Source organism: Sminthopsis crassicaudata, chromosome 3 (genome assembly GCF_048593235.1).
Source record: "Sminthopsis crassicaudata isolate SCR6 chromosome 3, ASM4859323v1, whole genome shotgun sequence".
NCBI classification, from domain to species: Eukaryota; Metazoa; Chordata; class Mammalia; order Dasyuromorphia; family Dasyuridae; genus Sminthopsis; species Sminthopsis crassicaudata.
Genome location: NC_133619.1, coordinates 574527771 through 574554798, shown reverse-complemented (window position 1 = coordinate 574554798; position 27028 = coordinate 574527771). Strand labels below are relative to the sequence as shown.

Below are 27028 nucleotides of genomic sequence, written 5' to 3'. Positions count from 1 at the left end.
TATCTCTTTGGAATCACCTTCTAAATGCTGAAGGTTGGGGCTGGGTTCTTCTGTTCCAGCTGATTCCACTGCCAAGAACTGATTAGTGACAGGAAAAGTGGGGGAGAGGAGGAAATGTGGGAGGAGAGGAGGAAGGAAGCTAGTCCCTTGATAGCACTCGTTTCATTGCTTTCTTCTGCCTCCATCTTCCTTCCTTGCTTCCACCCCAAGTCTGTTTTTTGTTTTGCTTAATTTATTATTTTTTAAATCATAATATGAAGATTCGGTTGTGGATATAACAATGAAAGTGAGAAGTGAGAGGAAAGCGTAGGAAGATGGGTCCCCAAAGGGCCATTTATGAGAACAGTGACTTCTGAAGTCTCTATGGTAGAGAGCAGGGTCTAGACCCAGCCACAGACTGGGGAGTGGGAATATATAATCTACACAGATAATGGCTGACATTTATATGCTGCTTCAAGGTTTACAAAATGTTTTACATATATTATCTTCTCAATTGATCCTCACAACATCCCTGTGAGGCTGTGAGTGGGAAGAGAAAAAGTACAGAGAAAATTGCCAAGCCCAGTCATCACCTCCTCCACCTGCAAAGAAGCATTCCTGAGCCCTTCCTTCCTAGATGAGGCCATCCTAAGCCTGGCAGAGGCTTTGCTGACCACTTTTATATCTAGGTGGGAAAACTGAGGCCTAGAAACCTTAGATGACCATTTGTTCAAACTCATGCAGGTAGTAAGGGCCAGAATCAAGAGTCAAACCCAAGGCTCTGTCACACTCCAATAAGTGAAGGCTACACTGGCCCTGGAGTTAGGAAGCTCTGAGTTCAAATCCAGACTCAAAAACTTAACATTTACTAGCTGTGTGATCCTGGGAAAATCACTTAACTCCAATTGCCTCAACAAATAATTAATTAACTAGCTAGGCACTGGGGATCGAAAACCAAAATTTAAATAATTCCCTGCTCTCTTACATTCTGTTGGGTAATTCAGCAAGTACACAATAAGTTATAAGTATACATATGTATGTATATGCGTATACATGGATAGCTAGGTGGCCCAATGGATAGAGCCCTGGGTCTGGCATCAGGAAAGATTGAGTTCAAATTCAATCTCAGATACTTATTAGCTGTGTGACCCTGGGGAAGTCACTTAATCCTATCTGCCTCAGTTTCCTCATCTGTAAAATGAGCTGGAGAAAGAAATAGCTAACCCTCCATTAAAGAAAAAATCCCAGCCATTTACAATGATAATTCTAGAGTTCTTTGTCAAATATGTCAGAGGTAATATTTGAACCAGACTTGAGTTCTAAGTTTTGGCTCAAACATAATGAAGGAGATTCCTTTCTAAGGTATTGCTTATATCAATGAAATCACTGGTTCTGTTCCAGTCCTATTCCCTTTGCCCAACAAAGGTTGAGCTAATAAAAGTTCTATAGACGTGGAAAAAGAGATTTACCAAACCTATAAATTTTGTTCTTTTATTTAATCTTATATGGATTATCATTTTTAGCGTAATGTAAATGGGATTTTTTTTCTGTTACATGTTAAAAAAAAAGACTTTTAACATTATTTAAAAATATTTTTTGAATTCTACATTCTCTCCCTTTTGTCTTCTTGTACCCTCTCATTGAAAAGGTAAGTCATTTGATATAGATTATACATGTGTAGTCAGGCAAAATATATTTCCATATAATTTATAAATATTAAAGGAAAAAGGTAGTCTTATCAATTATTCAACTTGTCAATTTCAAAAATAAAATAAAATAAGCAATAATGAATAGCTGCCTTGGGATTTTTCAAGTATTGATATTTGTCTGCTTTAGGCATGTTCAAATCTGACCAAGCTGATGTCTTTTGGCTCAGCTATTAAGAACTTGTGTTGAAACATTCTGTGAGAACTGGCCATCCATTATGGCTGCATTAGCTTCATTAAATAATTATCGGGCTTTTTAAACAGTTTTGGTGCAACATCCAGTTACCTCGAACACTGAAATGATTCCATCCCGGTAACCAACAGATGGTCTGGCCAACAACAGTGCACATTTAGTAATCATCCTATCCACAAGTGTATATTTAACATGACTGTATACCAGACCCTGAATATACCTTTATACCATATATATATATATGGTATATACCTATATACCCTATACCTTTAGACCACTGTGTCTAAAGGTAAAAATGAGATAGTCCCTTTCCTCAAGGAGCATACATTCTTTGCAGGCCCTACACACAGAACTCTGTTTTCACAAGCAAAGGGAAATTGTAAAATTGGTGACCCGGAAAGAAGTGGGTGTGAGGACATGTTTGCTTCCCTTTTTCCCTCATCACACTTGATGGAAGAAGGCCAGTACATTTAAGGGCTAGCACGTTTTCACCAGGAGTCAGGAACATTCTCTAAAAAAATGTAGCCTTTTAACAGGAAATGTAAAGTTAATCTCCATATACTGGCAGCATGTTGAGGATAATAACTTGATAGCAGCCATTTCTGATATCAAACTATGTGGTGACTGCTTCCTGCTTCATAGGTGTAAAGCTGGAAGGACCTTAGAGGTTTAAGTACATTTTATTTCCCTCCCTTTTCTGCCTCATTTTACAGAACAGAAAACTGAGGCCCAAAGAGATTAAATGGCCTCCACACAGCTACTAAACTCCCTTCTGAAGCTGGATTTTAATCCAGGCCATCCTGACTCCAAGATCACAACTCTGTTCCCTATAGGGAAGCACAGACTTTCACATACTTTATGATATTAAGGGACTGGTTCAGCAACTATAAACAAACAAACAGATAAATAAAAACCCCACCTACATCAGAGAATTACATTTCCTGCAACACTCAGGCACCAAGAATTGTAAACCTTTGGAGGGAGGAGGGAATCTTTATCATTTCTTGCCTTTTTAGGAGGCTAATGTTCTCCTATTTTAGAGAGAGAGAGAGAGAGAGAGAGAGAGAGAGAGAGAGAGAGAGAGAGAGAGAGAGAGACAGAGAGAGACAGAGAGAGACAGAGACAGAGAGAGAGACAGAGAGAGACAGAGAGAGACAGAGAAAGACAGAGAAAGAGAGATAGAGAGAGACAGAGACAAAGAGGGGGGAGGAAGAGAGAGAGAGAGAGACAGAGAGACAGAGAGAGAAAGAGAGAGAGAGACAGAGTGACAGAGAGAGAGAGAGACAGAGAGAGAGAGACAGAGACAGAGAGAAACAGAGACAGAGAGAGACAGAGACAGAGAAAGAGAAAGAGAGACAAAGAGAGGAAAGAGAGACAGAGAGAGAGAGAAAGAGAGGGGAGGGACAGAGAAAGGGAGAGGAAGAGGGAGAGAGATGTAAAAAGAGTGAGACAGAGAGAGACACAGAGAGAGGGGGGAGAGAGAGAGAGAGAGAGAGAGAGAGAGAGAGAGAGAGAGAGAGAGAGAGAGAGAGAGAGAGAGAGAGAGAGAAGAGAGTGGATTGTCAGCATTATTGAAAAGATTCATGATTAGTCACACTCACTTGAAGGCAAACTTTCTTGCCAGACACTATGCACTCATTAACAGACCTGAGAGCTGGCCTCCCTCCAACAGCTGAGCAGCAGCTACAGGCCTGGCAGGCCCAAAGGGACCCACCAAACCCCGTGTTCTCCCACACCCTGAAGTGAGAAAGGCCAGCTTAGGCATGCCTGGGTGAAATTGGCTCCCCAGATGCCAGGTTGGAATCTGTTTGTTTTACGCTCTGAATTGCTTAAAATATAATTACCCAGGACTCAGCTGGTGTTGATATGAAGGTAACATCTTCCAGGCTCCTTGGAAACAGTTACCTGTGCAGGGCCGCCGCCATCTTCTCCCCTTTGACTGCCAGAGACCCCAGCCATTCGATGCCCCTCCCGCCAGGCCACAGATGTTAGCTGCCACCCGAACATTCCTGGAACCACAAGCGTTTCTTCCTCTGGTCGGCCTAATAGCATCAAGGATAACTTATATTTTTGCTGTGTTTGCCGTCGAGGAGCATGTCACCTTGTACACTTACCCAATTCAGTCTGCGTGGTATTTCAGTGAAATCAAGAATAAAATCTCCCCATCTTCTACTGGGGAGGAGAATTAAGGTGCAGAAATCAGCAAAAAAGGGGCCTGCTGCAATAAAGTACAAGCCCAGGGAAGAAGCCTGGGTGTTCTGCTTTCTAGGATGGTGGTCTCTTTTATTAGTTCACATGGAGTCATTCACATTAACAAGTCTAGCTCTTCCAAGGTGCTGGACTAAGCATAGGTATATAAAGAAAGACAAAACAGTCCCAGCCGTAGGTGAACTCACAATCTAATCTAATAATTAGAAGCCAGGGATGCTTCTAATTATCATAATAAAACCATCACCCTGCCCTTAAAAGTGTCATTTTCTAGGGCCCCATTCCAATTGCAACAATTTTGTCATCCATCCAAGATTCTTACTTGGGATCTGTTCTCCCCAAAGGATCAGTGGATAGACTTCAGTGAGTCTATGAGCTTGGATGAGGAGGGGGAAGCGCATCTTCATTTCAATATAATTGGTTTCCTTTGTATTCTATGTATTTATTTGATTTATTTTAAAAACATTATTCCAAAAGAGGTCCATAGGCTTAAACAGTCTACTAAATAGATCTGAGAGCCCTCTCAGAAGGGTTAGAACTCCTGTCCTAGGGGGATTTGGATAGTGTCAAATTTATGTCCCAACAACCACGAGCAGGGGCTTAGTCTGACATTAGAAGGGGAAGGCTTCAGATCCCAAGTACACTTTGTATATCATCCAACAATGCTATTTTGTAGTTGTTCAGTCATTTTTCAGTTATACCCGACTCTTTGAGATCCCATTTGTGGTTTTCTTGACAAAGATACTGGCGTCTTCAGCTCATTTTACGGATGAGAAAACTTAGGCAAAAAAAAAAAAAAAAAAAAAAAAAAAAAAAAAAAAATTCTAGGAAGTATCAGAAATCAGATATGAACTCAGGAAGATGAATTTTCCTGATTTCTTCATGGTAACTACTGTACCACTTAGCTGCCCAATAATATTATGCCTTGATTCAAAGTGTTTTCATGGAAAGGGGGAAATGACTTTTCCAATCATAGCAGTAGCAACCATCCCTGTTATACTTTCTTTCAAAGCCAGTGGGCAATGTAATTTCTTCTTTTTTTTTTTTTTTTTCCAGAAATCCTCTGCTGATAGGATTAACTCATGAAGCCTAAATTTTGAAATCAGGTTGCCCCAAAGGAAATTGAAATGTAAGAAAATATGAATTTTAATTTTAAAAATTGAAAAGTTTGCTTGACATGGTAGATAGAGAATTGGTTTAGAAATCAAAAAGACTAATTTGGCTCTACCCAGACACAAATTAGCTTTGCAGGTGACTTTAACAAATAACTTAGCCTCTCAATGTCCCCAGAAAACTCTTTAAGACTTTAAGCTACAATTGTCAATCTGCATTGGTAGAAGACATTTCTATCTTGGAAGGTCCTAACATAGATGAAATCATGGGTTCAAACAAAATAAATGAAATTAAGATTTCTCTCATCTACTCCAAATGTGTCATTAAAATGACACAGAGAAGTGTGGGAAGCCTTGGGTAAAATTGCTGTGGGTTGATCAAGTTTTAAAACTGTACAGGGATGCTAGATGATTCTCTGAATAAAGGATAAAGGATGCATACAGGTGAATTTGTGGGCATGTGGGAAGGATATCAGGGAATATGCAGATCCTCAGCTTTTATGCAAAGAAGTATATGCTCCCCCCCATTTTTTGTGCGGATAATTTTTCCATGACTATCACAAAGTCTTTTCTCATCCTTAAGGGGTACATGAATTTGCACTTTGGATTGAGGTAGAGCTATAAAACTTATTTGCCTCAATTTTCTTTGAAATGGAGATAATAATAGCACCAATCTTTCAGGGTTGTTGTGAAAATTAAATGAGTTAATATTTGTAAAAAAGAAGTTACAGTGTCTAACATATAGTAAGTACTATATAAATGCTTATTTGCTTTTCTTCTCTTCAACTCCCTTCCCTGTCACAATGATATGAAGCTGTCCTCATCTGCAGTCATTATGGAAGGCATGGGAAAATGAACATGACCCAAGGTAGTTGGGATGAGAATAGATGTAGGGAATAGCAATATAGCTGCCTTGCTTGGGTGTTCCCCAACTCAGCAATTCTGCTTAGAGGATGCTATGTAGGGACACTATAATATTTAATTGTCAGTTTTCTACAAATCTCTACCCATTTTATGTAGCACATATTGACGAGGGGAGCCCCGAAACTCTCTCACTTTCTCTCTCGAACTTCAGGGGGAACACTTGAGAAACTCCCTCAGAGAAGCTCTCCCCTGAGATACTTGCCCCAGGGAATAAAGATAAAATGATTTCATTCTGTTATCTGGGTGGGACTAGTGACTGCCCCAATTTACCTCTATTGAGTTGGAGATTAGTCCAGGGACATACATTCAATTGGAAGATTCTCTATTCTGATTTCAACTCAAACTGCTCCCAGCCCCCCACCAAGAGCTACCCACATAACAAGCTTCCTTCAGAGGCCCAAAAGCAGGAATCATGACAAGGAACCTCTCTCTCTCTCTCTCTCTCTCTCTCTCTCTCTCTCTCTCTCTCTCTCTCTCTCCTTGGCATAGCTGCAACTCTCTGCCCATTGCAAAGACATTCTCTTTTCAGCGTTACTCCCTCTTTATCTCTCTCACCTATTTCCCTAACAGGACCTTACCCCTCTTTACCTCTCTGTTGTTATTTCTCTGCTAGAAACTTTCTCTTTCTCTGCTAGAATATTTCTTTGCTAGAGGATTTCTCTGCTAGACCTTTACTTTTCTGCCTGGACCTTGCCACTTGGAAGTCAGTCTTCCTAGCAAAGGCTAACTTCCCAATGTCAAGTGCCAATAAACTTCTTTTGCCAGTTTAACATTTCAGGTTCATTAATTCATTTACAAAGGACCTGCACTGACCAGAAAGGGGTTCCCACAACTCTCTACCCTGCACCAAACTTCATCAATATGATTTGTCTGTTCATTTGGAGTCAGATAGCTCTGGATTCAAATTCTACTCATATATTTATGACTCATGTTTCTTTTAATACCTTTGAAGCTCAGTTTTCTTATCTGTAAAAATGAGAGGGAGTTGATCTCTGGGTCTCTTTTAAGATTAAATCGATAATCCCATGAGTGTTAGAAGTGTTTCCATATCTCTGAGTTCCTCTGGATATCACACAACATTTTATTTTAATCTCTTTAAGACAGTCACTAAAAGTGCATATTACAATCATGTGTGTTTGACCCACAGTTCACTGTAAGTTCCATGAGGACCAGAACTCTATCTTGTCTAAGCTTTGTTTCTAACTCACAGTTTATCAGGATGTTCTGAACAGTAGCATATACTTCAGGAAAGCAATAGAGGCAGTTCAACTAGAATGTTGGATTTGGAGTTAGGAGGATGTGAGGTCAAACCCATTAATCTCTCACCGCCTCAATTTCTCTATTTGTAAAATAGAGACAATAATAACACTAAACTTCAAAATCATTCTGTGATGTCAGTATTACAGACATTATTACTATTTCTACTTTAAAAATAAGGAAATTAAGGCTAAGAGGAGTTTAATGACTTGTTCAGGATTTCAACTATTAATTAGTGTCAGAAGTAAGATTTGTACTGAGTTCTTCAAGTATAAGATTCTATTAGACACACTACTTCTCAAAGAAGTCTATGATGGTGCTTATCTGCTGCTATGAAGACAAATGTTCAATGTGTTTGTGAATATTTTTGGTGAATAGAGTAACTGTCTTTAAGCCATGTATGTGACAGCAAGAGGAAAGGAATAAATGAGACATAGCAGGAAGAAAGCAAATAACAGATGTTAGAAAAAGTAAAGTAATACTAAAATTTCTTTCTTGTAGTAAAACTACAAAATAGCTACTTACTCATCCTCTAAAGATGCTTCTCCTTCCTTCAGCTTCTCTTCAATTTTAATAAATAATTCATCATTAACTTGGGACAACAAAATTCAAATCTTCAGTATCTCAGTTAAAAGCTTTTGCATACAACTGCTTACATTAATCAGTGTTCCCTCAGTGGATTTCAGATGAAAAGATAGTAATGGTCAGGAATTGAGCCAGTCTCCCAAACAAATTAGAAAACTGAAGTGATCTGCCCGGTCACCTCCAATCATTTTCAAGATTGCCAGGAATTGCTCATCCAAGTTTGGCAAGCACTGGCAGATAACTGGCTGGGAGCTTTTATTCCTCATGGATGTCCTGTCATCATAATAACCATATTTTTCTTCTTGTAGGTAAAGAGTAATTGAATCAAATTGGGCAGATTTGCATCCAGCCAAGCAAATTGCCCAGTCCAATGGAAGGCAACTGGCCAGGAACCTACAGGCTGGCATTCCAATTGGCCTTGGGGGCAATATGCTTACTTTGCTTCTCAGTTAGGAGAGCTTCTCTCTATGTGGTTCACTGGGTAGATTATTTAGGACCTACACCAAGAATATCATGAAAGATAAAATTATAGTTGACAAAAAAGCTGATAACAGGCAATTAAGCTTTATACATAGCAGAAGTCAAAGAATTATATCAATTGTTAATTAGGAACTAACCTGAAGCAGATAAGTTTGGGAACTTAAGAAATATGACCCCAAAAGTCAGACCATAAACAGAAACACACACACACACACACACAAACACACACACACACACACATTTGCATACTGCTTTTCTCATTTAAATTCTTGATGTCCTGCCCTTTAAACAAAGGTTAGTACTTATGTTAACATTGGATAGGTAGACAATGTGTGTATGTATACATATGGACATGGACATGCAGTTAGGTGGTACAGTGGATATATAGACTGCTAGACCTGAAGTAAGCAAGAGTTATCTTTCTGGCTTCAGACATAGATTAACTATATAATCCTGGATCAGTCAGTTAAACCTGTTTGAGTCAATTTTCCCATCTGTAAAATGAGCTGGACTGAGAACTGGCAAAACCATTCTAGTATATTTGTCAAGAAAACCCTAAATGGTGTCACAATGAGTTGGAGAAGACTGAAACAACTGAACAATGGCAAAACATACATATTAAAGGATAGAGAAGTGGAGAATAGAGGAATATAATGTTAGAGAAAGTTTATGAAGAACATGGTAAAGTCCTCCAAACAAGTTCAGCCATGGCACTTTGGTTTACCTGGATACACAATAAGTCAGAGGAAACTATGTTGGAAAATATATAGTGTCAAAGAGCTTATATAGCACTAAAAATACCATGCTCATATTTTTGTAACACCTTCAAGAAGAGGGTCTGAATATGCTATTGAGGGGAAAATAAAACAAAATTTACTCTATCTTAACATATAGAAATGACTGGTTGCAAACACAGATATAAATTTAGAATCATGGTAGAAAAAAGGTCAAAAGCAACACCAAATTAGAAGAGGAAAGATGATTTTTTAAAAAAATGTATTTATTTCTTTAAAACTTAAATACAAAATAGAAAATAATTGTCATGTACACATGACATGAAAACCAATTCCAATACATTGGAGCCATAATTAGGATCACACAAGACTTATCAATGGATACAATAGAAGACCACAGGTCTTGAAATACTATATATTAGAGATAAAAAGAACTAGGGTACAGGCAAACAATATTATATCCAGCATGATATGACATGAGAAGATTCAAAATATGTAGCAATAAATTTGCATTTCAAGAAACATACATAACAATAGCACATATAACCAGAACCGTCCATTTTTTCTTTGCTTTCTTGTAGATTTTCTTTTGTTCTCTGCTGTGCACTTTTTACTTTATTCTTTTTCCCCCCCTTTCTTCTTCCTTCACAATTTATTTTTCTAAATACACCAACTGATCATTTCCTAAACTCCAACAATATTCCAACTTTATATTTCTAGCTATTTTGAATAGTTTAAAACAATATTAATATGGCTGACATATGATGTTGATTTCTCTCTTTTGATTGAATTCTTTTAAACTTTGACTTTGAGATCAGTGATTGCTACCTGTGTTTTTTTTCTCATAAATTCATCTCCAGATCATTGTTATTGTGTTTGTATATATCTCTTGTTTTCTATGCCTGCTAACTCTTTTATTTCTATCTGTTAGCTTGTCTTGCTATTACTTAACCTCCTCCTCCCTCCTTTGTTCTTCCCCAACGCTTTACCTTTCTCTTTATCCCGCTCCTATTAATCTACATATCAAATCCCATGCCCATTAATCTACAGGCTCTTGTATATCTCACTTTATCTTATTCCCTTTCCCTCTTACTTCTTTATAAATTTTGAGGAGATATCACACACACACACATACACACACACAAACACACACACACACACACACACATATATATATGTATTGTTCCCTATTATTCCATTCTCAATGTAAGATTTCAGAACTACCAGTTCTCCCTCATTTAATTCCTCTGTGTCAGGTTTTACTCTTCAACCTTATTTGTAAAACATAATTAACTTCTTAACCTTGTCCTATACAGTTTGGCTTTTTAGTATAACTTCATACTCAATTCTACCCCAATCTTTCTTTTGAACTACCCAATTACCAATAACAACCTTAGACATATGGCTTACATTTCCATGTATAAAATACAAACAGTTTGTCTTTATTAAGTCCCTTTAAATTAGTCTTTGATGTTTAGCTTATATTTCTCTTGGCTCCCATATGTCAAATTTTCTATTAAGTTCAGATCTTTTTACAATAAAATCCTGAAAATCAGGCAAATTATTGATAATCCATTTTTATTCCATTCAGGATTATACTTAATTTTGCTGGATATAATATTGTCTGCCTGTACCCTAGTTCTTTTGATCTCTAAGATATAGTATTTCAAAACCTGTGATCTTCTATTGTAGCCATTGATAGGCCTTGTATGATCCTAATTGTGGCTCCAGTGTATTGGAATTAGTTTTCATTCTTGTTGCTGCTGCTATTGCTGTTTCTGCTGCTTGCAAAATTTTCTCTTTGATCTGAAGGTTTCAAAACTTAGCAGTGATGTTCTTATAGGTTTTCTTTGTGTGATTTCTTTCAGGTGGTGATTGGTGGATTTTTGCTTTCCCCTCTTATTCTAATACTTCAGGACAATTTTAAAAATTATTTCTTATATTAGTCCCATTATTCTTATATTTTTCCTCTCCATCTTTTCTCCAGATCTGTAGTTTTACTTATGAGATGTCTAACATTCTCTTCTATCTTTTCATTCTTTATATTTTGTCTTATTATTTCTTGATCTTCTATAATTTCACTGTCTTCCTTTTGCTCAATTCTAATTTTCAAAGTCATTTTCTTCCTTAATATTCTGTTATTTCCTTTTCTAATTGATTGACTTTCTTTTGATAATTTTCTTGTTTTTCTTGAATTATTATTATTAGTTATTTTAGTCTTTCATTGATCTCTTTTATTTGATTTCTAAAAATTTGAGTTCTTCTATGAATTCTTTTTTGGGACAGATAACCATTTGACATTACTCTTTGAGGCAGTAGAGGCTTTTTTAAAATTTTACTTCAGTATTATCCTCCTAATCTTCCCTATTCCCATAGTAATTTTCTATGGTTAGATTCTTTCTATCTTGCTGCTCATTTTTTTTTAATGATAGCTTGTTTGTATAATCACCTTTCTGGAACTATCCTAAAGATGTTTGTATTTCACAGGAGCCAAACCTCAGTAGCAGTATCTTTCTTCAGATTTTCTCCAGTTATCTCAGGAGACCCCTGTTCTGCCCCAAATCCTATATGTTTTTAACCACTCTTATGTTCATCTTGAGATATAGTATTGTCTTGTTTTTGAAGAAAATCTGGAGAGTTTGGAATTTTCTGACTTATTCCCTCTTCTCAGAATCCTCCCAAGAAGAAATCTTTTAAAATTATATGGAAGCTCTAACCCAAACAAGCAGTAACTTCTGAAAAATAGGAAATGAACAAAATTATTTACTCTCACAATTTCTTACAGATTTTTAAAATGCAAAAAAGGTTGAAAGAGTTTCCAAACTACATCATTGAGCAAACTCTATTTCCTTGTCATTGTGGACAAAGCTATTACTGGGATGAGAATACATAACCACTTGCAAAATGCCACAAAAATGGATAACAAGATTAGGAGCAGTGTTGCCTAAAAAAAATCATGAAAATAATATGGAGGCTTTGGTGTGAGAGACAAGTAGGCTAGATTGTTCTGAAAACATTTGTAGATGAAATTGAAAGTCATATAAGAAATAGCCATAAATGGGAAAGGCCTGTTAGTATTTAAAATAGTGATCTAGTCTTATTAATGACAAAAGTATAATTGCTATATTTCCCACAGTGGCTGTTAGAAACTTTTCCCATGTTTTTCCAGACAAAAAATCAACTCTCCAGCCATCATCCCCATCTTGTTCACTCTAGAAAAACCTTGCAATCTGTCTCTGGAACTACACTAGTCTCTGATACTCACCTTATCTTACCCAGATCTACCTCCATCTCACTTCCTTGTCACTTCTAAACTTCTTTTCTGACACTCCCTAACCCTTATTACCTACCCTTCATGAATTATTTTCTTTCATTAAAGTATGAGATCCTTGAAAGAAGATGCTGGCTTGCTTTTGTTCCCAATTGCTTAACAAAGTTCCTGACACAAAATAAGAGCTTTACAAATGCTTATTTATTTTATATGCTTGTTTTCTTCCTTTTGCCTATCCATTTATCTATCCATCCATCTGTCTATCTGTCTATCTATCTATCATCTGTCCGACTATCAGTATGCCTGTTTATATTTATTTTTTCAAGCCTCATAACTGACTTTACTTACCTAATACTCATGAAATTATTTTGCCTCCTATTTTAATGAGATCAAAGCTCAATTACCATCCTATCCATCTGTTTTTATTTCTTGCTCATCATCTCCAAATTGCCTTGTTAACACAGTTATACACAGTTTGTTTTCCTGTTTCAAAGAGAAAGATGCTCTTTGGTATTACCAAGCTGTTGTATGTTTTAGAAAAAATATAAATACCATAAAATAGTCCATATATTGCAAATTTATTTGCAACTATTTTCATTTAAATAATTTAATTTCATTGTTTAATATATTTTAACTTCTGACTCATTTCATGCAAGAATTTATCAGGATTCTTTATTCATTCATTACTATTCATTTTTCCTCTTATATGTTTGTAATTAGTGTGTACTTTCTTCTCACTCTGCTTCTTTTTTGCGTAATTGCAAATTCCTCTATATTTTCATCATACTTGTTGATCTAATTGGCATTATAGTATTCTATTACTTTAATGTATTACTATTGTTTAAATTTTAAAATAATTTTTCCCCTTTTAAATGACTTCAGGGTCTGTTCCTAGCTATTAAATTATTTGGTGAAATGGTTTAGCTATGCTTTGTAACTTTTACATAGTGCTACTAGATGGACCTTCCAAACATTCTACTAGCTTGCAATTCCACCAATAATAATTGAGTATACTTTCTACAAAATATTCCCAGAAAATCTGTTGCTTTTAATAATTTATTACAGCTTAATGGGTGCAAGAGGCTATCTGAAAGTTACTTCAACTGATTTTTTTTTAAATTTTAAGTGAAATTGAGAACCTGTTCAAAAGATTAGACATTTTTAGATGGCTTCTCTCTGTTGAAAAGTGTCTATTTTTATCTTTTGACCACTTGTCCATTAGAGGTTAGAAGTTATATTTCCACATTTTTAATAATCCTTTATTTATTGCAGATGTTAGGTTTTTTGTATTTGGCATAAGTATTTTCCCCAATTTGTTATTTTTCTTTTTGTTTGGACATTATTCATTATTTTTTGAATTTTAAAAATATCTTATAATATAAAATGCATCAATTTGGAAAAAAAAAAACTTTTTTTTTTTTTCTGAAAGAATTGGGGTTAAGTGACTTGCCCAGGGTTACACAACTAGGCAGTGGTAAGTGTCTGAGACCAGATTTGAACTCAGGTCATCCTGACTTCAGGGCTAGTCCTCTATTCACTGTGCCACCTAGCTGCCCCCCAAAAATTCATTATTAAATGAGGAAAAAAAGCTTGTCTGATGTGGTGTTACATGTCTATAATCTCTACTATTTGGGAGGCTGAAGCTAATAGGATAACTTAAACTCATGAAGTTCTGAATTGCAATAAACTACAGCTAATTGGGTATCTGTATTGTATAATATTAATATGATCAGGAATTGGGAGTCATTGAGCTGTGTAAAAAAGGCAATCAAGTTCAGGTCAGAGACAGAAAAGGTCAAAACTTACATGATGATCAGTAGTGGAATTGGTCTAAGTGTGGTCCCTGCCAAGCATGTCTGGCTGAGATAGAGATCTTTAAAAAAAAAAAAAAAAAAAAAAAAAAAAACCTTTCCACATTTGTGGTAAAAACTCAGCTCTGTTTTCTGCAATATTTTTTTCTTGTTCCTTTTTCAAGTTTAAATCCATCACATATATAGAATTTGTTTAGCTATATGATAAGAGACATGAGATATGGATATAAATCTATTTCCCATAAAATTGCTAATGTATTTTTCCAGATACATTTATTTAATGATGAATTCTTTAATCAGATTTGTATTTCCTTATATTCACAAAACATCAACATTTTTATATATGTAGGTGGATGTCTGGAATTTCTGTTCTGTTCCACCAATCTCTTTTTCTGGTGGCGATGGTTGTTTGATTTGTTTCTGTTTTTTTTTTTTTTTTTTTTTTTTGGTTTGTTTGTTTGTTTGTTTTGTTTTGCCAGTAACAGACAACTCCAATGAAAATCACCTTACATTATATTTTTCAAGAATGAGAGCACAAGGTCAGCTTTATAAGGGTTTTCTTCCATTGAGACCCTTGACATTTCATTATAATTGTTTCCAGTTTTATGAAGAAGACTCTTGTCATCTTGTTTAGTATTATATGAAATCTAACCTATGTTTCTGATCCAGTTTTCTACAGAGCTCTCCAAAGATATGTTTAGCATTCATCCAATAACCTCATTCTTCAATTCAACAAACAGTTCTTAAATGTCAAATGTTTACTATATACAAGGCACTCTGCTAGGCACTAGAGCTAGGGGTAAAAAATCAAATTGTTTCTGCCCTTGATGAGCTTATTTTCTTTTGAGGGAGAAAAAAAATGTACAAACATAGTTATACATATACATATATATATATACACATACATATATATATGTATATATATTATGTGTATATATATATATATATATATATATATATGAAAACCATATAAATAAAAATAAATAAAGGGCCATTTTGAAAGGAAAATCATGAACAGCTCAGAGATAAGAGAAAAGCCTCTTGCAGGAAAATGTCATGCTTGAGCTGAAGTTTTGAGGGAAATTTGTGTTTTTAAGAGGTAAAGATATAGAGGGAATACATTTCAATACTGGGACATTGCCAGCGCAAAGCTATAGAGACAGGAAATGATTGTTATGGCTGAGGAACCCAAGAAGGTCAGGTTCATTTATGCTAAAGTGTGTGAAGTGAAGCAATGTATTTTAAACCTACAAAAGTAGGTTGGGAGCCAGTCTATAAAAGGTGAACCAGAGGAGTTTGATTTCAGAATTGATAGGAAATTGCAAGAGTTCATTTAGGGGGGAAGTGATTAGATCAGTCTTTCAGGAAAATTTGGAAGGCTGTATGGATGATGGATTGAAAAGGGGAGAGATTTGAGATACGAAAGATTAACCAGAAGACTATTGAGGTAAGATGTGATGTGTATTTAAATTAGAGTGATGGCTATATGGAAGATGGATTGGAAAGTGGAAAGATTTGAGATACAAAGATTAACCAGGAAACTATTGAAATAAGAGGTGATGTGTACCTAAATTAGAGTGATGGCTATGTAAGTAGAGAGAAGATGGACGTGAGAACTAGTACAAAAGTCAAGATGACAAGACTGAGTAACTGAGTAGATACTGGGGTAAGGGAGATCAAGGGGTAAAGGATATATCTAAAATTGTAAAACTGGATATCTAGAAGTGTTAGTACAATTTACAGAAATAGGAAAGTTCAGAAGACTAGGTTTATAAATAACAATAATTAGTTCTGATTGGGATACATTAATTTCTAGGTGTCTATGGAACATCCACTTCAAAATGTCTAATAATCAAGTCAAATTAGTTATGCAGAGTGCCTGACATATACTATGCAGGTTAACATACTGATGAGTTACTAGAAGAAATATTGAGATGGATAGATAGATGTTGGAGGATTGTTTATTAAATTGATTACTAAACACATGGGAGATGATGAGTTGTAAAGAGAGAGAAAAATGGGTCTAATTCAAAATCTCAGGATACACCAACAGTTAGAAACTATGTTGGTCAAGCAAAGGATTCTAAGAAAGAAAGTAACAAGAATTAAGAGAGGGAAAAATTCTTAAGAGAGTTTTTCAATATGCAGACTATTCAGATATGCAGAACATATCCAGAAGGAAAGGTTGATCAAAAAACTGCCAAGTTCACATTTTTAAAACTCATCAAAAATTTAGTGTCTTCTCAATGCCAAATTTTAGCGTTTTTTTCTCTATTGCTAAACGTTACAAAAATGTCAAGAAGAATGAAGGTTGAGAAAAGATTGTTTATGGTATATGCCTTTAGTTCTTTACTAATATTAATTTTAGAAGATGAAGCAGAAATAGAAAAAAATCAACCAATCATCACCTGAAAGAGATTCAAGGAGGAAAACTTATAGGAATATAATAACACTTTCAAAATTCCCAGATAAAGGAGAAAATCTTGGAAAGAAAAAAAAATTAAATCTCATGAAGCAGCTACAATAAGGATTACACAAGACCTAGCAGCTATTACATTGAAGAATGGTAGGTCTTGGAATACTATATTTTATTTTGTTTTGTTTTGTTTTGTTTTATTTTTTTAAAAAAATTTATTTTATAATTATAACTTTTTTTGACAGTACATATGCATGGGTAATTTTTTACAACATTATCCCTTGCACTCACTTCTATTCCGATTTTTCCCTTCCTTCCCTCCACCCTTTCCCCTAGATGGCAGGCAGTTTTATACATGTTAAATATGCTATAGGGAATACTATATTTTGTAAAGCAAAAGAGTTGGGATGAAGACCAAGGGTAACTTATCTAGAAAAGTTAAGTATAATCCTTAATGGGAAAAAGACATTTAATGAACTGAAAAACTTTCAGGTATTTGTCATAAAAACAGCAGAACTTAAGGGAAAATTCATCAAAGTAAACATTAGAACCAATTATAAGGGATTTAGTAAGGTCAATATCATTTACTTCTTATATATGAAAATATTTCAGTTCCTTTATGACTATCATTTTTATTTTGGTAATTTGAAAGAAAGGCTTTGGCTGATCTGAAGATGATGGAGTGATTACACACACACACATACACACATGTATGATAAATACTGTGTTTGGAGAGATTTTTTAAAAAGAACAAGTAAGTATCTCATGCAATGAGGCAAAAAAAGGGGGGATAGATACAAAAAAAAGTTAGTAGGGGATAGCCTGGGTGGTGCTGAATCTTACTTTTATCAGGAATAGGTTAAAGAGGAGACAATATATAAATCTAGAAGTGTATAAAAATCTTTTAAATTCAGGAAGAAATAAGAGAACAATGGAATAGCATGGAGGGAGAGGATCAAGAGGGGATTCTTGGAGAAATGGGTAGGTTAAAAGGAATAAAAGTCTTCTAAACTTATAAAGAAATGTCAGGGAAGAGGATGGAGGCATAAAAGGGTGTGTAGATTAAGGAGAATAAAAAAAGAGGGAATAATATGTACATATGTGTGTGTATATATATATTTGGAAGGATATAAAAATCTTCTAAATTCAGACAGAAATGAGGACCAGGATAGGGTGAGAAAGAGAATAAGAGAGAGATTCTTGGAGGGAAGTAGATTAAGTAATAAGAGGGCAACAAAATGGGTAATAGAAAAGAAGAAAAGTCAGGAGGGATTGGAATAGGATAAGAAGGATAGAGAGAGAAAAAAGGAAGGAAAAAATTTAGCAATAAGTAATTATAGATTAGAATGTGAATTGGAATAATTCACCCATAAAATGGAAACATAATAGATTAAAATTTTGAGCTCAATGATACATTGTTTTCAGGAAATGTTACAAAAAATGAGACATATGCATAAACATAGAGTATGTAATAGAATTTATTATGTAAAAGAAACAAGGATAGTTATCATGAATTCAGACAAAGTTAAAATAGATTTTATCAAAAGAGGAAAAACAAGGAAACTATACCATACATCAGTCATATTAATTAATATTGTTTTAAACTATTTAAAATAAAGAGACAGTATAAGATTGGAATATTGCTTTTGTGTAGAAAATGGTTGACTAATGAATTTAGAAAAATATGAAAAACTTGAAATTATGAAGAAGGATACTATCCACCTTAAGAGAAATAGGATAAGTAGAAATAAGCATAGTACAATCTTATATTTGTAAGTATGACTGTATTTGTGTATGTATGTGTATGCTTATAGATATTTATATATATGTATGTATACACACACACATATATATACATATATATATATATATATATATATATGTATGTTATGAATACTCCGTCTCTGTGTGTCTTTATCTTTGCTTAATTGTAGCCTGGCGGGGAGGGGGATAAAATAAATAGTGCACAGCCGAGAACAAAAGAAAACTTACAAGGAAGCAGAGAAAAGATGCACAGCTTGGAATACATATAGTATTTATTCTATAGATTTTCTTATAATGGCAATTTATTGCATTACATTTTGAATCCCCTATTTTCTGCTGGAAAATATAGCAATTTTTAATCTTTTATTATTTTGTATTTAAGTTAAAAAAAGAAGAAAATTTGATTGGTTACTGAATAGTCAGTCAGCTGACCACTGATTATAAGGGAGCAACTTTTTAACTATAAGGGTAGCAATGCACTTGGTGTCCAGAAAAGTAGTTGTATGGGGATTATGAGAACTATGTCCAGCATGCTGTGATGGTACTGGGGTAAGATGAAGACCAATATTATTTCTGTAAACTTAGCTCTGCCTTTTGTATTATTGTTGCTTGGGGAGGTGAGTCCCTCCTCCCTCTTCTTTTTTATTCAGAAGGTTGAACATGTATGTCAGGATAAAGATCTGTGGGCTAAAAAAGAAGGTTAGTTCTAAACACCCAATAATTTCAAAATGATAGGTTATACTACATTCATGGTTCCCAGGCTGGAGAAAGTTTCCATCAGGTCATGTGATTCAGCCCATATTAGGGAACACTGTGCCTCTAAGTATTCTCCAACCAGCTTCTGAGACTCCCTAACCATCCACTGGAGTCCAACCAACCATGTTCAAGTAAGAGGTTATCCTGAGTTGGGCTGGGCTGTGAGTCACTGTTTTGCTCTCAGTTAAAATGGTGATTTGGCAAAGGAGAGAGTAAGTCTTGGTTGACTGTCTGGATTCAGTTTTGGAGTTTCAAATGCGTATTTCCAATTTACTTAAGAAATGGAACCACAGTCACTCCAGGGGAAATAACTGCTTTGCTTTAGACTAATACTGATGCAGAAGTAGCTTCTGCACCTGAGTCTTTACATAACTGAGAAACATGTCAAGAACTAAGCTTTTTGTTTTTGTTTTTTAACACTCTTTGCTTATTCTTATTTTGCTTACAGGCAAAAAAAAAAAATAATGGGAGGTTCAGAAATCCAACTAGCAGCCCTTCAAAGACTAAGGAATTTTTATTCCACTAGAGGCCAAATCATAATACTCTCCCTACAACTGGATGATAAAACACAGTAAAATTTCAAATATCCAGAAACCTCAAAGATTGAGTCATTACCAAGGGCTGAGTTTTCTAGATAGCTAAATGATTATTTCATTCAGCATGAATACCATTTACTTTAACCATTTTAAATGAAAATCTTTTTGAATTGCAAAATACCCTTCCTTGCTTTGGAGAAGCTGTAGTGGATTTTAACTTTTTCTTAGTGACTCAATAGTTAACACTATTATAATATTCTATCATAGCAATTCCAGAGTCTATTAATGTATATTAGAGTGCTTGCTTCTATAGGAAATAGTCTCAGATAGCTGCGATTTTAGAGTTTTTGTGTCTGGTTTTGTCTCTTCTCATTGACAGGCTGGGGTCTTTCATTTCTAATAGCTTCCGGGTTTATTTCTAATTTCCTATTTCTACTCTATTTTGAAGTTGGAAATGGTCCAAGTTTGTTAGAATAATGTGTAAAATAAGAGTAAATAGACTAATGAGAACCAGAGAGGGTACTCCTAAAATAAAGAATATAGTCTAGTCGGGTTTTATTTAGGCTTCATTTTTTATTTATTAATTTTTATTTTGTTCTTGTCATTTTTTTAGTTTATGATTAAACTCAAAATAAATGAGGTTTCTGCATAGTATAGTTCCATCTGGGTCCATATAATGGTACCCGAGGTCCCTTCCTTGATGAGCACCTAAGAACAATGCTAGTTAGGCTCACCACTTGGTGGCAGTATGCAACACTATGGTCAGACCCAGTTACACATTAATGTGCAAAAACAAAATTTCTCTAGAATTAATGTTCCCTCTTCCCTCTCTCCACTTGGGGTGTATGTTCTCTTATTGAGATTGGGGCAATAGCTAATATTTTGTAACTGAAGTGGGGTGAGGGACAGCACAATATATAGTTATTTAAAATGAACAGAAATTCCCCCAAAGTCAAACTAAACATTAGGATATTTTCACCAGGAGGATTTCTTCCATGAAATGATTTCCAATTTTTTTAATGCAGCGAGGCTTTTTTCAGTGTGGACTAGTTCTATAAAAGAGAGGTAAAGAGACAGAACATTTATTGAAAAAGCAATTCACAATGCCAGTAATTTTCTGCATCTCTTCTGCTATTATTGGCCACAGCAGTTGGGGGAAGGGAGTTGGAAGGACAGGGGGGAAAGATCTCTCAGTCAGTTTTCAGTCTCTCCACTTCAGACAGCTGTGATCATGTAATCCTGTGTTTTTAACTTCAGCCCATTACCATGGAAGTAATTATATAAAAAATTCAGAGTAGTGATTCTGATACAGAATCAAAAAAAAGATAGAAATCAGGCTCTAAGAAAAGAGGAATGCCAGAATGAAGAGGAACAGTCAGAGAAGAAACATGGCAACCTGAATTATCTATTATATTGGGGCATCCATGGCAGAACTCAGAGCAGGGTCATTTATATATATTTTTTTCAATTTCATGTGACTTGATTCTAACCCAGATTCCAAGGGAAAAACCTTATTGTGGACAGCTCAGAAGGCTGGCATCATTTCTGTATTCTCAAGCACACTGGCTCCATTCCAAAACTCAATTTGATTTAATTAGGCACTATTACAGAAGGCAAACAGCATGCTGAAATCTAAGGGCTCCTGGATAAGTTCCTCCCAGAATCATTAGCCCAGCACCTCACTCTGTTCCACAGAGATCCTTTCTGGCTGTTCCAGATATGTTAGAATAGATGGTAAGAAAAATAATTCACTTATTTAGTTTCCTAATGTTTGCAAAAACATTTTCCTCATAACAATTACCCCTTTGCTAGTGTTTCCTCTACTAGGATCCACTTCCCCAAAAGTCTTCTGAATATTGCTCCCATGCCAGTTTCTAGTCTCTGATTATGTCCTCTGTTTTCTCTTTTTCTCTCTTCTAGGACCTCCTCTGTCTACAACCTCTTTCTCTAAAAAAAAATTAATATTGTGACAGTACAATCACTAGCTAAGAGAATCTCTGATGTTATCCTAAATGGTATCCTCATAGACCTTCTTTTACTTGGTGGAGACCTTGATTCGGTAAAGCACAGCCGCTCTTATTCTGGAGTCAATGAACTTAATTTTTTTTCACAATTACATTTCAATATAATTGATTTCCTTTGTAATCCTATGTATCTTATTTTATATATTTGAAAACCTTATTCACCAAGAAGTATGCTGGAGCCGTCTCATATCTACTCAGAAGAGTCAATTGTTAAATTTTCATTGTGAGCATTTTGCGTCATAGAAATCAACAAAGGCTGCAATCAATGTGTGATTTATTGTTTTGTTTATTGTCTAGATTTAAGAAAGTGATGGGGAAAATGTTAATAAAACAGATTAAATTCACAGTTGTGCCCTATGTTATTTTCCTTTCTGCCTGCCTGCCTTCCTTCCTTCCTTGTTTTCTTTTTTCTTTCTTTCTTTAATCTTGAGAACCAGTTGTTAAACATTTACCAATGCACTCATAATTGTATGACACAGCAAAAGGTTCAGAATCTTGGCAGTAAAGAGTCATCCAAAGAAAGGACCTATGAAATATTCGTGCCTGGGACTCTTTATATAACCTATAAACAGTATAACTGCCATGAGCATTTTTTTCCCTGGACTCTAAATCAAGGCGCTTGACAAGTTCAAAAACATATACCTTTTGCACCATCTCATTAAAATTCACTTTTCTACAATATCAAGGGTATCCTGGAAAAATCCAGAACATATGATTATCTGAAATATAGACCCTGCCCTCTAACTCCCTCTTCCCCCCCCCCCAATCTACCTATCAACAGACATTGATTTCTTGGGGAAGACAAATGGATGATTCTTTAACATGAACGTTAAAAATTAAGTTATCAGTGGAATAAAAAAACATGAAGTTTAGTAGGAGTGTAGCAATTCCCCTGACCCCTGTGAACCTCACTTTTTTTAAACTTTTTTCTTCATATTCTTCTTTGAAAGAGCTTGAATTAATCCCACTTTATAACTACAGTGACATTTTCTGCTTGATGTATTTGACCTCAACAATTATATTTCCTTTCAAAGAATCTCTGACAAGAACCACAGAACTGTATTTTGGGGCAGGACCTGAAGAGACCTCCTAGCTCATTTTTGCCTTCAGGCAAATACACATCTGTGTTGTCTAAAATGGATTAAGCTTTGTATTGTTTTAATGATCTTCATGGAAATTCTAGGAAATAGGAAATAATACAAAAAAAAAATTAGGAAGACTTTCAGAACTTCCATTACTAAACAGCACAGGCATTCCCAGGGAGAACACATGCCCTCCCTTTGACACACACAGGTACTAACAGGTTTCATAGCTTATAAGGAAGGTGGGAGGAGCAGAATGGGGTGAACCAAGTGAACACAAAATTTGTACAATCTCCTATAGATTGAAGTTCTGTTATACTTATGTACAGTGTATTGGTTAACACAATGGAAAAAAATCCTTCTGTGTGAGTCTAGAGACATAGATTCTAGCTCTTAAATGGCTCTGTAGCCTTAGCTGGCTTATTTTTTATACCTCTATTTCCTCATCTGTGAAATGAATATTACAAAATAGAATTCAAAATTTGGAGATGGCCTAGTACTTTGTACTCCAGCTTTAACAATAATCTCCATTGCACTATTTTGCTAATCAAATAGAATGTCTTGTCCATTTTTAAGAACTTTGATCTGCTAGCATAGCTCTATCCTTGCGCTATATAAAATTATTTCTGTCACCCAAAGATTTATCAAAATAAAGTCATTGTACATTTCCTAGTATAATTTTTATTTCTGTATTCAGTACCACATTAATTCCATTAGTGATTATCACTACAAGAAAATATTCAGGGTTAATCCCACATCTTATATTAGCACAATTTCTGGCATGTAGTAAATATTCAATAAATGCATGTTTCCTTTCCTCCCAAGAGAGTCAAGAAAGAGACAAATGAAAACAACAACAAGGAATATCAGGAAAGCTATTGGTCCCATTGCCTGACCACTATGGCAACCAGGTCATTGGAAGTATAGAATGCTAAATGCTGAAGTTGAAGTCAGAAAACTCTGAGTTTGAATCCTTCTCAGGCACTAGCCAGGTGACCCTGGACAAGTCACTTAACCCCCAGTCTCAGTTTCCTCATCAGCATAATGGGAGATTGAACTCAATGGCTTTTAAAGTCTCTCTAGCTTGAAATCTAAGATCCTAAGATCTTATCACCCCTAGTAGAAGTAGATGTGAGTAAGATTCATAGAACATATAGAGGATTATTAAACAGAATAAATGATTTGTGATTGGATGCTACAGCTACCACAGACCTAAACAAGAGTAACCAGTAGATTTCTTAATACCTAATTATCCCCCAAATAGTCAGTATACTACTTATTTCTACATATATGATCCAAAAATTCAGTACCTGTGTTTGTGGGATGATTTTTAGTGACCCCATAAACTGTTATAAAACCTTACATCGATTTCAGAGGCAAATAAAATGAAAATAGACTTTAAAGTTCCAGAAAGTCCTTTTCCTCCTGGTAGATGAACTATTATTTTCTTGTGCTAGAGGCCAGACCCTTCTCAACAATCACAAACTTGCTTAACTAGGAAGTCCTCAGATTTGTAAAGCTAAGTGTGGATGCCCCTAAAGGTCACACATGTGGAGATAGCCTTGAGATAGCTACTTTTATCTGAGTGGACTTAACCCATGAGTCAGAGCCTAGGTAAATATCTTTTCATTCTACCAAAGGCCATAGCCCTCATAGGGCAGTTGACACAAATACCCACCACCCCAATCCACAGGATGTACCAAACAACTTTAATTTCCTTTTCATCAATGTGGATATTAAAAGTCAACCTGAAATTCAAGGTTCTGGAGATCCCAGGGTCCTCAAAAATGGGAATGATGTCTTACCCTTCTGGGCTATCTAGGGCAATAAAAGGATATCAATTTTGGAATCAGAAAACTTGATCTCCAATATTGCTTCTTCTAATTACTTGTTAATGACCTTGAGTGAGCTACCTTTCTTTTCTGGGCCTAACTTTTCCCATCTGTAAAATGTGAGCATTGGAGGAAAGGGATGATTCCTTTGCTAAGTGAGTGATCTCAGTAAATTACACAACTACTACAGGGCTGAGTGTTCAAAGGCATAATAAGTTCAATAAATATTTTTTGTTTTGAACATAAAGATACAGCGTAAAATCAATTCATTGTATTTGTTTTGAAATGCTTATTCAGGTATTACCTCCTCTGGGAAAGATTCTGATTTGATATCTCCCAACTCAAGTGAAATCCATTCCCCAAATTTCTTTAAATTACCTTTTTTTGGAGTTCAGCCTATATACATTCCTAATATAATTATCTATCTATCTATTTATATCTATATCTATCTATATCTATATATCATTAGGCTGAGAAGTATCAGAGCTGAAAGAGAGCCTGGAGATCATCTCATCTAGCTAGCTACCTTATTTCATGGACAAGGAAACTCCCTACCTAAGAAGGATATTCTGAAAATTATATGAGGTAAGGTATTTTACAAACTTTAAAATTTGTATACAAATGAGCTATTACACCTATTGCTTTGTATCTCTCTGGTGCTTGTACATAGAATTACAGCATTTCAACACTGGATGAGGCTTCCAAGAACATCTCGCCCAATGAGAATGGGAATCACTTTCCTACAACCTAAAAAGAGATCATCTGAGACCTCCCATGAATTTCACTCCATTCCACTTTTGTAGAATCCTAATTATTGTTTTCTTAAGTGAAATCTAATTTTGTATTAAGCTTTCTGTGTTAATATTCTACGATGAGAGTTCCATGAGAATGGAAGTCAGGTTTTACCTAAGCTTCCTAGTTCTTCTCTAACATCTACCAAAGTACTATGCATGTATTATATACTTAACAATAAACATTTGTTGAATTTTTAATTGAGTTGAATTGAATTGACCTAGAAAGTCTTCTCCCATCTGGGAGATTTCTGGGGAACTCCTAATTCTAAGCTCGCCTAATTCATTGGCCAACATTTAGGAAAGGGCATACTAAAATTATCCAGGAGACCTGAAAATTTGTTCTGTCATTTCAAATGCAGTACATACTTTGAGGTCCCGAAACTTCTTTCAAAACATATTTTGATAATATTTTAAAAGAATTGGTTTCCTGTAATCCATATACTTTATGATTTTAAAACTATTATTCTCAGAAAGGGTCTTTAGATTTTTCCACCCTGCCAAAGGAATCTATTATACAAAAAAAGTTAAGAAAGCTTGGTCTAGGCACTTAGATTCAATTGAATTACATAGATACTTATTAAGTTCTTTTTGAGGAATTAGGGATCTAAAGAAGAAAAACACAAGGTTTTGGAAGGGTGAATGTTGAAAACTATCTTTGCACATATTTTTAAAATAAAAATATATTATTTTAAAAAATAATGATAATCATAAAAACTACATCATCATGATCATCTCTTTTTTAAAAAACCAAATATTCTTCATAAGAACTTTAATAGGAGACTACATGTCCCATTCAATGATATTCCTTGTTGCCTTTAAATATATGTTAATATCAACACTATTCTTTTCTTTATCTTACTCTCTTATGAAAGCTTCTGAACTCTTTTACTGGCAACTTCCTCATTTCTTCTGACTTCATTTTCAGTCACAATATCAATTTTCTGTGATTGAGAATTCAATTCTCACATTTATAATATATAGGGTGTTCAGGAAGAATTAGCACCTGTAGTGTGAGGGCTGCTGAGCTCTTTTTTGGGCAGCTTATCTACTTTCGATATTTACCTATCACCTAGTTCTCACCTGTGGCTCCAAGAAGCTATTGCATGCAGTAGCCACACTCTTGTAAAACTATCTCAGCAGATAGTCTAAACCAAGTTGAGGGGAACTGACAAATCCCAAACTCATCAGTGATTTAGGAGCATGTCTACCCCAAGCATGTAAAGACTTCCTGCAGTGGGATGGATAGATAAGAACAATTTGTCCCAAAGGCCATGAAGGTCTTAGAGCTTGACCAAACATCAAAGACACCAAGGTCATCCATTGTACACCAGACCATTGCCAGTCACCTTGACTTTTCTCTTGCTCCTGGACTTTGATGACTTTGGAAGAGAGTGGGTGGTTGATGATTTTGTGCAACTCTGCCTCACTTAAATGCAATTTAAACATGTCATAACCCATTATTCACTATTTTTATCCTAACATCATAATTTAATTGGTCTTCTTTGAAAATAAATGATGAGCAACAACAATTTCTCTGGTTTCTGCATTGAAAGCAAAGACAGTG

The 27028-nt window shown here is 35.2% G+C and overlaps 1 long non-coding RNA gene across 1 annotated transcript in view; it reads left to right on the top strand.

Annotated features, from left to right (window-relative positions):
• Nucleotides 1–15564: 15564 nt before the first annotated feature.
• LOC141563568 (uncharacterized) overlaps nucleotides 15565–27028 on the top strand; it is a 67926-nt gene continuing 56462 nt past the window's right edge. The window contains exons 1-2 of the long non-coding RNA XR_012488457.1: nucleotides 15565–15707; nucleotides 25140–25255. This is a non-coding gene — a long non-coding RNA (uncharacterized LOC141563568). The remainder of the gene's footprint in view (nucleotides 15708–25139; nucleotides 25256–27028) is intronic.